We start from the raw sequence: 13,732 nt of genomic DNA on the forward strand, positions 1-13,732 counted from the left end.
GTGGCTTGATTGATAACCAGGCGCAGACCTGTCTTCTTAAGGACAGCCATGAGCAGGTGTGTCTCCCAATTGTCAACCATGAGGAGGCATGTCTACTTAATGACAATCAGGAAGCATGTATCTTGATTGATAAACAGGAGCATCTTTGTCTCTTAACTGTCAACCATGAGGAGGCATGTCTCCTGATTGACAAACAGAAGCAGGTCTGTCTCCTTAGTGACTTGATTGATAACCAGGATCAGGTGTGTTTCCTTAAGAACAACCAGGAAGCGTGTATCCTGATTGATAAGCAGGAGCAGCTGTGTTTCCCAATTGTTATCCATGAGGAGGTGTGTCTCCTGATTGTCAACCACCAGCCGGGGCATCTCCCAATCATCAATCAGGAGGAGGAGTGTCTCTTTAGTGACTTGATCAATAACCAGGAGCAGACGTGTCTCCTTAAGGACAGCCATGAGCAGGTGTCTCTCCCAATTGTCAACCCCGAGGAGGCGTGTCTCCCGATTGACAACCAGGAGCAGGTGAGGAAGCCAGCGCTCAGACCAGAGGCGAAGTGGCAAAGCGATGGAAGCAACACGGGAAGAAGAACAAAGTAAGAGCGCTGGACAGGAAAACCACCCGATGAAATGGACAACCGGTTCTGGTCACTTTTGGAGACGACCAAGTTTGTGTTTTCAAAACATTAGTTGTTTTTTTTCCTCACTTTTTTGCCTCTCGTGGTGGCCAATCATGCAAATCGGACCACGGTGAACCCCCCCACCCGCCCACTGTATAGATAATCCAGGAGTGGCGGCAGTGGATGGTGAGAGGAGGTAAAGGAAGTGGAGCCTGCAGGGTGAAAATAGGACGTGGACGTTTATTTATAGGCAGCCTTTGCGTTGCTATGCGTCCCCGTGACACCAGACACTACAACTCAACGCCTGGCTTGCGTCAGAGGCGACACAACACACAAACACTGCATGTGCCGCCCCTCCCCCGCGTCACCCGGGACATGTCACGGCGGGGGGTCCGGGTGTCCCCTGGACGTCCCAGCAAACTAAATACTGGACTGTCAGCGCTTCTAAGTGCGGCGGGGACTGCTACGATAGGCTGCGATGCGTGGGGTCAGCCTCGCCGAAGCCTTCCTCCAGGAGAGGGCGACGCCCGCTGGAAGGAAGTGCTTTGAGGCGAGCCAAACGTCGTCACTTCCTGTCCTGGCGTCAGGTCACGTCAAGACTATTGGCGCCAAAAAAAAACAACAAAAAAAGATGACTTTATCGCATGTTCTTGCCAAAAAAGCTAACATTAGCATTCTTCATTAGCATTGGCGTTGGTTAATCTAGCTGCGACCCCCTACATGTGTTGACTTTTCCCACAAGGAGCCGGAACAACAACACAAAGGAGTTCACTCACGATGACATCAGCCATGTTGGACTCTTTCATGTCCTGCCAGAGGTTCTTGGAGGGTCCGAGTGTTGGCTGCGTCTGCTCCCTTGTGTGTATGGGGGGCGGGGGCGGGCCCCATCATCAAGAGAAAGTTCTTCCGGACCTCACACAACTTTGCTCACAGCTCCACTCCTTTGTCGCAGGTTTTTAGGCCCAACCATGATCAAAGTAGAATTTTTATTATTAATTATGATATTTAAAAAAATATTGTTTACTACGTTCTAAATAAGTAACATAATAACATAATTGGAGCCCTTTAAACATACTTGCCAACCTTGAGACCTCCGATTTTGGGAGTTGGGGGGTTGAGGGGTTGGGAGCGCGGGCCATGGTTGGGGTCGTGGTATAATTCATGTATATTATATATATAATATAATATATATATTATATTATTTATTATTATCATTGTTTTTTGTGAGTGAACAGTGGTGCTGGATTAAAAAAAGTACCTATCTATTCTACATTCTATTCTATTCTATGTACAGTAGATGGCAGTATTGTCCTGTTTAAGAGTGTCACAAGTTCACAACATTGGAGTTTACGGCAGACGAAAATATGACTGCTGTTGTTGTGTGTTATTACCGGGCTGGGAGGACTTTAATGAAACTGCTTAACAAAAAACCCACATAAGAAACCAAGAACTCGCCCTCGATCATTCTACAGTTATAACGTCATTTGGCAGACACGCTCTTTTTGCTGTGGGAAAGCCGGCGTGAAAACAGACTGTCGACACGTCACTCAGGTCCGCTTGGAGCTGGAGGGGGCGTGGCCTCCAGCTCCGCCTGAATTTCGGGAGATTTTCGGGAGAAAATTTGTCCCGGGAGGTTTTCGGAAGAGGCGCTGAATTTCGGGAGTCTCCCGGAAAATCCGGGAGAGTTGGCAAGCACGCCTTTAAAAATTAAATAAAAACAGTCTTAATTACTTATTTACACTAAATATTTTTCTGAGTTTCCCTGCTTAGGCTGCTGCGCCCGCCTGCCCTTGGATAAGCGGAAGAAGATGGATGGATTTGAAATATAGTAATATATTCACCTTTAGACTTCTTTCATTCAGTACTTTGAGACACTAGTGATTTAGGGCTATATAAGTAAACATTGATTGATTGATTGATATAGGAGCCTTGAGTGTGTTCTACTGTAAGGGTGAAGGTTCGTCCAAGCATCACCCGGCCACTACAACACATCCACGACCTGGATATACTTCTTCACATCCTCTGTGTTTCCTCTAAGTTAGAACTGAGGTGGCGAGAGACTATTTTGCTGTGAAGATACTAAAGTTTATGAGTTCTTGTTAGTATAGCGCTTCTACTGGCAATGTGAGTTACTACACAACTTGTTGTGTTCTTGTCCTCTAAAAAACATCTGCCGCTGGTTCTATTGTTGTTTTGTTTGTAGTGGTGCTTATTAAATTGTGTTTTGGTTCTAGTGGTCCTTATCAAAATGTTCATTGGTTTTAGTGGTCCTTAATAAAATCTTGTTTGGTTCTAGTGGTCCTTATCAAAATGTTCATTGGTTTTAGTGGTCCTTAATAAAATCTTGTTTGGTTCTAGTGGTCCTTATCAAAATGTTCATTGGTTTTAGTGGTCCTTAATAAAATCTTGTTTGGTTCTAGTGGTCCTTATCAAAATGTTCATTGGTTTTAGTGGTCCTTAATAAAATCTTGTCTGGTTCTAGTGGTCCTTATCAAAATGTTCATTGGTTTTAGTGGTCCTTAATAAAATCTTGTTTGGTTCTAGTGGTCCTTATCAAAATGTTCATTGGTTTTAGTGGTCCTTAATAAAATCTTGTTTGGTTCTAGTGATGCTTATTAAATTGTTATTTGGTTCTAGTGGTCCTTATCAAAATGTTGTTTGGTTGTAGTGGTCCTCATTAAAATCTTGTTTGGTTCTAGTGGTCCTTATTAAAATATTGTTTGGTTCTAATGCTCCTTGTTAAAATGTTGGTTCCAGTGGGTCTCATTAAAATGTTGATTGGTTCTAGTGGTCCTTATTAAGATATTGTTTAGTTCTAATGGTGCTCATTAAAATGTTGGTTCTAATGGTCCTCATTAAAATGTTGTTTGGTTCTAGTGGTCCTCATTAAAATCTTGTTTGGTTTTAGTGGTCCTAATTAAGATATTGTTTGGTTCTAATGGTCCTCATTAAAATGTTGTATGGTTCTAGTGGTCCTCATCAACATTTTGTTTGGTTCTAGTGGTCCTCATCAAAATGTTGTATTGTTCTAGCAGTTCTCATCCAAATGTGGTTTGGTATTAGTGGTCCTTATTGAAATTTTGTTTGGTTCTAGTGGTCCTTATTGACATTTTTGGTTCTAGTGGTCCTTATTGAAATGTTGTTTGGTTCTAGTGGTCCTCGTTAAAATGTTGTTTGGTTCTAGTGGTCCTTACTAAAATGCTGTTTGGTTCTAGTGGTCTTCGTTAAAATGTTGCTTGGTTCTAGTGGTCCTTATTAAGATATTGTTTGGTTCTAATGGTGCTCATTAAAATGTTGGTTCTAATGGTCCTCATTAAATTTTGTTTGGTTCTAGTGGTCCTCGTTAAAATCTTGTTTGGTTTTAGTGGTCCTAATTAAGATATTGTTTGGTTCTAATGGTCCTCATTAAAATGTTGTATGGTTCTAGTGGTCCTCATCAACATGTCGTTTGGTTCTAGTGGTCCTCATCAAAATGTTGTATTGTTCTAGCAGTTCTCATCCAAATGTGGTTTGGTATTAGTGGTCCTTATTGAAATTTTGTTTGGTTCTAGTGGCCCTTATTGACATTTTTGGTTCTAGTGGTCCTTATTGAAATGTTGTTTGGTTCTAGTGGTCCTCGTTAAAATGTTGTTTGGTTCTAGTGGTCCTTATTAAAATGCTGTTTGGTTCTAGTGGTCTTCGTTAAAATGTTGCTTGGTTCTAGTGGTCCTTATTAAGATATTGTTTGGTTCTAATGGTGCTCATTAAAATGTTGGTTCTAATGGTCCTCATTAAATTTTGTTTGGTTCTAGTGGTCCTCGTTAAACTCTTGTTTGGTTTTAGTGGTCCTAATTAAGATATTGTTTGGTTCTAATGGTCCTCATTAAAATGTTGTATGGTTCTAGTGGTCCTTATCAACATTTTGTTTGGTTCTAGTGGTCCTCATCAAAATGTTGTATGGTTCTAGTGGTCCTCATCAAAATGTTGTATGGTTCTAGTAGTTCTCATCCAAATGTGGTTTGGTATTAGTGGTCCTTATTGAAATGTTGTTTGGTTCTAATGGTCCATATTGAAATGTTTGGTTCTAGTGGTCCTCGTTAAAATGTTGTTTGGTTCTAGTGGTCCTTATTAAAATGCTGTTTGGTTCTAGTGTTCTTTGTTAAAATGTTGATTAGTTTTAGTGGTCCTTCTCTAAATGTTACTTGGTTCTAGTGGTCCTTATTAAAATGTTGGTTCTAGTGGTCCTCATAAAAATGTTGCTTGGTTCTAGTATTCCTTATTAAATATTTTTTGGTTCTAATGGTCCTCATTAAAATGTTGGTTCCAGTGGTCATCATTAAAATCTTGTTTGGTTTTAGTGGTCCTTATCAAAATATTGTTTGGTTCTAATGGTCCTCATTAAAATATTGGTTCGAGTGGTCCTCACTAAAATCGTGTTTGGTGGTTCTGGCGGTCCTTATTAAAATGTTGTTTGGTTCTAGTGGTCCTCATCAAAATGCTGTTTGGTTCCAATGGTCCTCATTAAAATGTTGGTTCTAGTGGTCCTCATTAAAATTGTGTTTGGTTCTAGCGGTCCTTATTAAAATATTGTTTGGTTTTAATGGTCCTCATTAAAATGTTTGGTTTTAGTGGTCCTCATCAAAATGTTGTTTGGTTCTATTGATCCTCATCAAAATGTGGTTTGGTTCTAGTGGTCCTTATTAAAATATATTTTGGTTCTCGTGGTCATCATCAAAATATAGTTTGGTTTTAGTGGTCCTTATTAAAATATTGTTTGGTTCTAGTGGTCCTCTTCAAAATGTTGTTTGGTTCTAGTGGTCTTCATTAAAACGTTGTATGGTTCTGGTGGTCCTTATCAAAATATTGTTAGGTTGTAGTAGTCCTTATGAAAATGTTGTTTGGTTTTCGTGGTCCTTAATAATATGTTGTTTGGTTCTTGTGGTCCTTACTAATATGTTGTTTAGTTGCCGTGGTCCTTGTTAAAATGTTGTATGGTTCTGGTGGTCCTTTTCAAAATGTTGTTTGGTTCTCGTGATCCTTATTATAATGTTGTTTGGTTCTTGTGGTCCCTAGAAATATGTTGTTTGGTTCTAGTGGTCCTTATTGAAATGTTGTTTGGTTCTTGTGGTCCTAATTAATATGTTGTTTAGTTGTAATGGTCCTTATTAGAATGTTGTATGTTTCTAGTGGTCCTTATTAAAATGTATGATTCTGGTGGTCCTTATGAAAATGTTGTTTGGTTCTAGTGGTCCTCATGAAAATCCTGTTTGGTTCTGGTGGTCCTTATCAAATTATTGTTTGGTTCTAGTGGTCCTTTTCAAAATGTTGCTTGTTTCTAGTGGACCTCTTTAAAATGTTTGGTTGTAGTGGTCCTCATTAAAATGTTGTATGGTTCTAGTGGTCCATATTAAATTGTTGTTTGGTTCTTGTGGTCCTTATTAAAATGTTGTTTGGTTCTCGTGGTCCTTATTAATATGTTGCTTGGTACATGTGGTAGGCAGCACATGGCAGAGGGGTTAGTTCGTCTGCCTCACAATGCCAAGGTCCTGAGTAGTCCTGAGTTCATTCCCGGGCTCAAGATCTTTCTGTGTGGAGTTTGAATGTTCTCCCCCTGACAGCGTGGGTTCCCTCCGGGTACTACGGCTTCCTCCCACTTCCAAAGACATGCACCTGGGGATAGGTTGATTGGCAACACTAAATGGTCCCTAGTGTGTGAATGTGAGTGTGAATGTTGTCTGTCTATCTGTGTTGGCCCTGTGATGAGGTGGCGACTTGTCCAGGGTGTACCCCGCCTTCCGCCCGATTGTGGCTGAGATAGGATGGATGGTATATATATATATATATATATATACATATATATATATATATATATATTTATATATATAACTATCCATCCATCCATCCATCCATCCATTTACTACAGCTTATTCCCTTTGGGATCGCAGGGGGCGCTGGTGCCTATCTCAGCTACAATCGGGCAGAAAGCGGCGTACACCTTGGACAAGTCGCCACGTCATCGCATTGGATGGTACATGTGGTCCTTAAAAATATGTTGTTTAGTTCTTGTGGTCCTTATTAAAATGTTTTATGCTTCTAGTGGTCCCTATTAAAATGTTTTATGCTTCTAGTGGTCCCTATTAAAATGTTTTCTGGTTCTAGTGGTCTTTATTAATATGCTGTATGGTTCTCGTTGACCTTATTAATATGTTGTTTGGACGTTTTGGAACGCAGTCTCCTCCTGGCGTTGATGAAGTCCATGTGCTTGACCGCCAGTTACGCCTGGCCTCTGACGCACGAATGATGCGACCTTCAGGGGAACGTGATGTTTTATCTGTGAAGTAATAAAACCTGCTGAGGTTTTCAGATGTTCTTGTTTTTAAACACAAGGAAATGATGAAGCAGCACACAAACAAACGCTCATCACGTAGTCAATGTGAAATTCAAACTTACTCAAAGATCAGCAAGCAGACGTCGCTCGGCGCCTAGGTACCGGATCCGGGCCGTAGGTCAACAACCTGGTCATTGAAACCTCCACGAGGCTGGGGTCAATGTGGGTGAGGCATTCTGCCCAAGGACAGAACGGCAGCGACCGGGACGGAATAGCCTGGAAGCTTTCAAGAAGGAATGATGTCATGGACGTGTTCTCACTTCATGCAGGAAGTGAAGGTGTGTCACGCAAACAATCGCCATGATGTCACTTCCTTTTCAGATCAACTTCTTCCTGTGGCAGCGCGAGCATCCACAGTGCACTCCCCCCACGCACCACCCAGTGTGCGTGGCTTCAACACAATAATCAGCTGGAGGGATGTCGGGACTTTGGGGGCGTATCCCTCAAAAGGTTCTCACATCTGTTTCCAACTCTGCTTTTCCAATTGAATTACGACTTGGAATCCACACTCTGGCTTTGTTTCACAACGCACAATCTTTGTGTGCCGCAAAACACAGTCAAACACAACAAACAACTTGCGAGATACCAGCTGTTTTGTCGACTTATTGTTCGGCTTTAAAGGCCTACTGAAACCCACTACTACCCACCACGCAGTCCGATAGTTTATACATCAATGATGAAATATTAACATTGCAACACATGCCAATACGGACTTTTTAGTTTACTAAATTGCAATTTTTAATTTCCTGGGAATTTCTTCTTGAAAACGTCGCGTAATGATGACGCGTACGCGTGACGTCACGGACTGTTAGGAAATATGAGCGCTGCACACACACACAGCTAAAAGTCGTCTGCTTTAACCGCATAATTACACAGTATTTTGGAGATCTGTGTTGCTGAATCTTTTGCAATTTGTTCAATTAATATTGGAGAAGTCATAGTAGAAAGATGGAGTTGGGAAGCTTTAGCCTTTAGCCACACAAACACACAGTGATTCCTTGTTTAAAATTCCCTGAGGTGAAACTTTACTATAGATCAGAGCGGTCGAGCGAACATGGATCCCGACCGAATGTCAACCAGCAGGTTTCGGTGAGAAAATTGTGGTAAAAAGTCGCTTCTTACCGGAGATCAGCTGAGCTTGCGCCGTCCATAAAGCTGCCGTCGACTTCCCTGAGACACTGGCGTCAAGACAGACATGGACACACACCTCCGACTGTCAGGTACTGTTAAACTCACTAAAACACTAGCAAAACAAGAGAAAGATAAGGGATTTCCCAGAATTATCCTAGTAAATGTGTCTAAAAACATCTGAATCTGTCCCAATGCAATCGCGTTATTTTTTTAAAATTTTTTTTTTTTTACTTTTTTTACTTTTTTTTTTCTAGTCCGTCGCTATCAATATCCTCAGACACAAATCTTTCATCCTCACTCAAATTAATAGGGAAATTGTCGTTTTCTCGGTCTGAATAGCTCTTTTTGTTGGGGGCTCCCATTAAAAACAATGTGAAAATGTGTGGCGCCATCAACGGGTGACGTCATCGTCTGCGACTTCCGGTACAGGCAGGGCTTTTCTGTTAGCGACCGAAAGTTGCAAACTTTATCGTGGATGTTTTCTACTAAATCCTCTCAGCAAAAATATGGCAATATCGCGAAATGATCAAGTATGACACATAGAATGGACCTGCTATCACCGTTTAAATAATAAAATCTCATTTCAGAACACCTTTAAGTTGCACGCTAAAATTCAAGACATGATCCTCCTCACCACTTGATGGCGTAGTGAATGTCAAAGTGAACCCCGTAAGATCCGACCAAAACATCCGCTCTTGCGAGCTAGCATTAGCCTATAGCGAAATATTGGACATTACGTTGCTTTTCCAAGCATGACTGTGAAGACCGCAAGTGTGAAGGACTGTGCTGAGAAGAAAAAATGGATGATATCCATTGAATTAAGGAAAGAAATCGTTAAAAAGATGACAGAGCGAGTAGCTAGCTAGCTTGGTTAAGCAGTTGGAGCGTGGCACTGCTAGTCTGCACCATACCAAATGAGTCGATGACGTCAGCCAAGGACGTTAAACATTTATCCATGAATATATGGAGAAGCTGCTGGGCAGATACTGTAGAAGTTTGTTCTCCAAGGTAAATAATGTAAATTTTTATGCCAGTACAAAATTATGTTGAGGTGTTTTTCATACAATATTTATGATGTAAATTGTATTTTCTCTTTTTCAAAGGCATGTTACATGTTAATATTTTGATGTTCTGTTTTGGGTGGGAAAACACAGATAAAATACATTCTAATTTATTTATACTATGTTTGACAAAATAACTAATTACAAATTAATAATACCTAATCTTTTTTGTAATTACTTATTTTTATAATGTGTACTTTTCATTTGTAATTGATTATTTATCTAAAAAATAAAACATAGAAAATGAGTATCCAAAAGAGTTACAAATGAAAAATACAATATTTTGCAAAAATGTTATTTTTACAAATAAAAAATGCATTATTTTATTTGAAATTAGTTATTTTTAATAAAGTATTTTTTATTTGTAATGAATTATTTTACACAAAATTGTTCAAATTAATTACAATTAAAAACATTATTCATTAAAATAATTAGATACTTTAGACTTTATTTTGAACGTAATTACAAATACAAAATTTTACAAAATGATTAATTACAAATAAAAAATATTTTTATAACATATATTTATTTTTGTAATTAATATTTTTAATGCAATATTTTAAAAATAATAAATTCCAAATACAACATGCATTAATAAAAAAATATAAATAAAAACACAGTAGTTTCAACGTAATTATAAATAAAAAATGAATCATTTACAGAATAATTAACTACTGATGAAAAATACTCTTTTTTACAAAAAAAACTTTTCATTTTTTCATTTCTTTTTTATACACTATTTTCTAAATAATTAATTACAAATTAATTATATATATATATATATATATATATATATATATATATATATATATATATATATATATATATATATATATATATATATATATATATATATATATATATATATATATATATATACAAACCCCGTTTCCATATGAGTTGGGAAATTGTGTTGGATGTAAATATAAACGGAATGCAATGATTTGGAAATCATTTTCAACCCATATTCAGTCGAATATGCTACAAAGACAAAATATTTGATTTTCAAACTGATAAACATTTTTTTTTTCTGCAAATTATCATTAACTTTAGAACGTTGGCTGTGGATTGCGACAGGGGTTCTCGCGAGATTACATTCTGGCTCGAAGATACTGTCAGGAAAGCGCGTGGTTGGAAATGGGCTTTGTATTTATAATTGTAGCTGAAAGAGGCACCAACGCCCCCCGTGATTCCAAAAGGGAATAAGCGGTAGAAAATGAATGCATGTATGTATGTATATATATATATATATATATATATATATATATATATATATATATATATATATATATATATGTATGTACATACAAACCTTGTTTCCTAATGAGTAGGAAAATTGTGTTACATGTAAATATAAACGGAATACAATGATTTGCAAATCATTTTTAACCCATATTCAATTGAATATGCTACAAAGACAACATATTTGATGTTCGAACTGATAATTATTTTATTTATTTTCTTTGCAAATAATCATTAATTTTAGAATTTGATGCCAACAACACGTGACAAAGAAGTTAGGAAAGGTGGCAATATAGACTGATAAAGTTGAGGAATGGCCATCAAACACTAATTTGGAACATTCCGCAGGTGTGCAGGCTAATTGAGAACAGGTGGGTGCCATGATTGGGTATAAAAACAGCTTCGCAAAAAATGCTCAGTCTTTCACAAGATAGGATGGAGCGGGGTACACCCCTTTGTCCACAACTGCGTGAGTAAATAGTCAAACAGTTTAAGAACAACATTTCTCAAAGTGCAATTGCAAGAAATTTAGGGATTTCAACATCTACGGTCCATAATATCATCAAAAGGTTCAGAGGATCTGGAGAAATCATTTCATGTAAGCGGCATGGCTGTAACCCAACATTGAATGACCGTGACCTTCGATCCCTCAGACGGCACTGTATCAAAAACCGACATTAATCTCTAAAGGATATCACCACATGGGCTCAGGAACACTTCAGAAAACCACTGTAACTAAATACAGTTTGTCGCTACATTTGTAATTGGAAGTTAAAGCTCTACTATGCAAAGTGAAAGCCATTTATCAACAACATCCAGAAACGCCGCCGGCTATCTAAGATGGACTGATGCAAAGTGGAAGAGTGTTCTGTGGTCTGACGAGTCCACATTTCAAATTGTTTTTAGAAATATTCGACATTGTGTCATCCGGACAAAAAGGGTAAGCGAACCATCCAGACTGTTATCAACGCAATTTTCAAAAGCCAGCATCTGTGATGGTATGGGGGTGCATTAGTGCCCAAGGCATGGGTAACTTTCACATCTGGGAAGGCACCATGAATGCTGAAAGGTACATACAGGTTTTGGAAAAACATATCTTGCCATCTACGCGCCGTCTTTTTCATGGACGACAATGCCAAGCCACATTCAGCATGTGTTACAACAGCGTGGCTCCGTAAAAAATGAGTGCGGGTACTTTCCTGGCCCGCCTGCAGTCTAGACCTGTCTCCCATCGAAAATGTGTGGCGCATAATGAAGCGTAAAATATTACAGCGGAGACCCCAGACTGTTGAACGACTGAAGATCTACATAAAACAAGAATGGGAAAGAATTCCACTTTCAAAGCTTCAACAATTAGTTTCCTCAGTTCCCAAACGTTTATTGAGTGTTGTTGAAAGAAAAGGTGATGTAACACAGTGGTGAACATGCACTTTGCCAACTATTTTGGCACGTGTTGCAGCCATGAAATTCAAAATATTTTTTTTTTTTTGCAAAAAAAAAAAAAATTAAGTTTATGAGTCTGAACATCAAAAATGTTGTCTTTGTAGTGCATTCAATTGAATATGAGTTGAAAAGGATTTGCAAATCATTGTATTCCGTTTATATTTACATCTAACACAATTTCCCAACTCATACGGAAACGGGGTATGTACGTACATATACTGTATCTATATATATATACACACACACATATTTGTACTTATGTTGCTGTATATATCCCTTTGTTTCTCCATTCTTTGTTTTGAAAGGCTCTATGAATAAAGTTGGTGAGCACCTTGTAGACCTGGTGAGGATGCACAGTTTAGGTGTCTTTTAAAACAACTCCAAAAGACGTAAAAAAACGCATGAAGCACTGCTGGCCTAGCATGTGTTCTCCACAAAGACAAAAGCTGGTCCTGCTGGGCCACAATGACGTGCAGATCAAGGGTCCTTGTGGACGGGAAATGATGACGGCTGGGAGGAGCAGGTTCCCACACCCAGAAGAAGAGACGCTCAAACACAAACAGTCCTCCTCTCAGGAAGGAAAGAGCTCTCTTTGGACCTTTATCAGATCTGCAGGATCCTCCAGGGGTCCATCGCACGGGAGAGGTGTCACCAATAAAGTCTCATGAACGTCTTCAGGTGAGCTTGTCTTCATAAAAGTTGTCCCCGCCGAGGCGTGGCGACGTTTGATGGAAAAGAGAAAAGTACGTCAGCGACATCTCAGCTGTCGGCTGCTTGTGTAACTGCAGCTCCTCGCTGACCTCATGGAACGTCTCCATGGCGCCGCGGGAAGATGCAGAAGGTAAACACACCAACGTAAATGACGTGAAAAGATGATCTTTATGACTTACATGGCACCAAGCACATTGATGCACATTAACATGTCAAGGTGCCAGATTGTATCCATCAGTGCCAACTTAGTCCAGACATCCATTTTCTATTGCTTGTCCCTCTTGGGTTTGCGGGGGTGGCTGGAGCCTATCATTTAAAAAAAATCAGGTGCATCATGAACAGTTCAATAAAATACATACACAAATGATAAACTATGAAATAAATATCCATATATAACATCAGAAATGACTAACAGTTCAATAAAATACACATAAAAATAATAAACAATAAAATAAAAATCCATATATTGCATCAGACATCATAAATAGTACAAACCTCGTTTCCATAAGAGTTGGGAAATTGTGTTAGATGTAAATATAATTGGTACACAATGATTTGCAAATCCTTTTCAACCCATATTCAATTGAATGCACTACAAAGACAAGATATTTGATGTTTAAAATCATAAACTTTATTTAATTTTGCAAAAAAATTAACTTAAAATTTCATGGCTGCAACACGTGCTAATGTAGTTGGGAAAGGGCATGTTCACCACTGTGTTACATCACCTTTTCTTTTAACAACACTCAATAAACATTTGGGAACTGAGGAAACTAATTGTTGAAGCTTTGAAAGTGGAATTCTTTCCCATTCTTGTTTTATGTAGAGCTTCAGTCGTTCAACAGTCCGGGGTCTCTGCTGTCGTATTTTATGCTTTATAATACTCCACACATTTTCGATGGGAAACAGGTCTGGACTGCAGGCGGGCCAGGAAAGTACCCGCACTTTTTTATTATGAAGCCACGCTGTTGTAACACGTGGATTGTCATTGTCTTGCTGAAATAGGCAGGGGCGTCCATGACAACATTACTTGGATGACAACATATGTTGCTCCAAAACCTGTAGGGACCTTTCAGCATTAATGGTGCCTTCACAGAAGTGTAAGTTACCCATGCCTTGGGCACTTATACACCCCCATACCATCACAGATGCTGGCTTTTGAAC

The 13,732-nt window shown here is 38.9% G+C and overlaps 1 long non-coding RNA gene across 1 annotated transcript; it reads right to left on the reverse strand.

Moving 5' to 3' along the window:
• Positions 1-782: 782 nt before the first annotated feature.
• Positions 783-7,375, reverse strand: LOC133556086 (uncharacterized). The gene is made up of 4 exons (XR_009807447.1): positions 7,043-7,375; positions 6,788-6,923; positions 1,390-1,554; positions 783-1,212 (listed from the first exon to the last, which is right to left on the reverse strand). It is a non-coding gene; the product is annotated as an uncharacterized LOC133556086 (long non-coding RNA).
• Between the last annotated feature and the right edge of the window lie 6,357 nt (positions 7,376-13,732).

The sequence above is a fragment of the Nerophis ophidion genome, linkage group LG07, assembly GCF_033978795.1.
Source record: "Nerophis ophidion isolate RoL-2023_Sa linkage group LG07, RoL_Noph_v1.0, whole genome shotgun sequence".
Classification (NCBI taxonomy): Eukaryota; Metazoa; Chordata; class Actinopteri; order Syngnathiformes; family Syngnathidae; genus Nerophis; species Nerophis ophidion.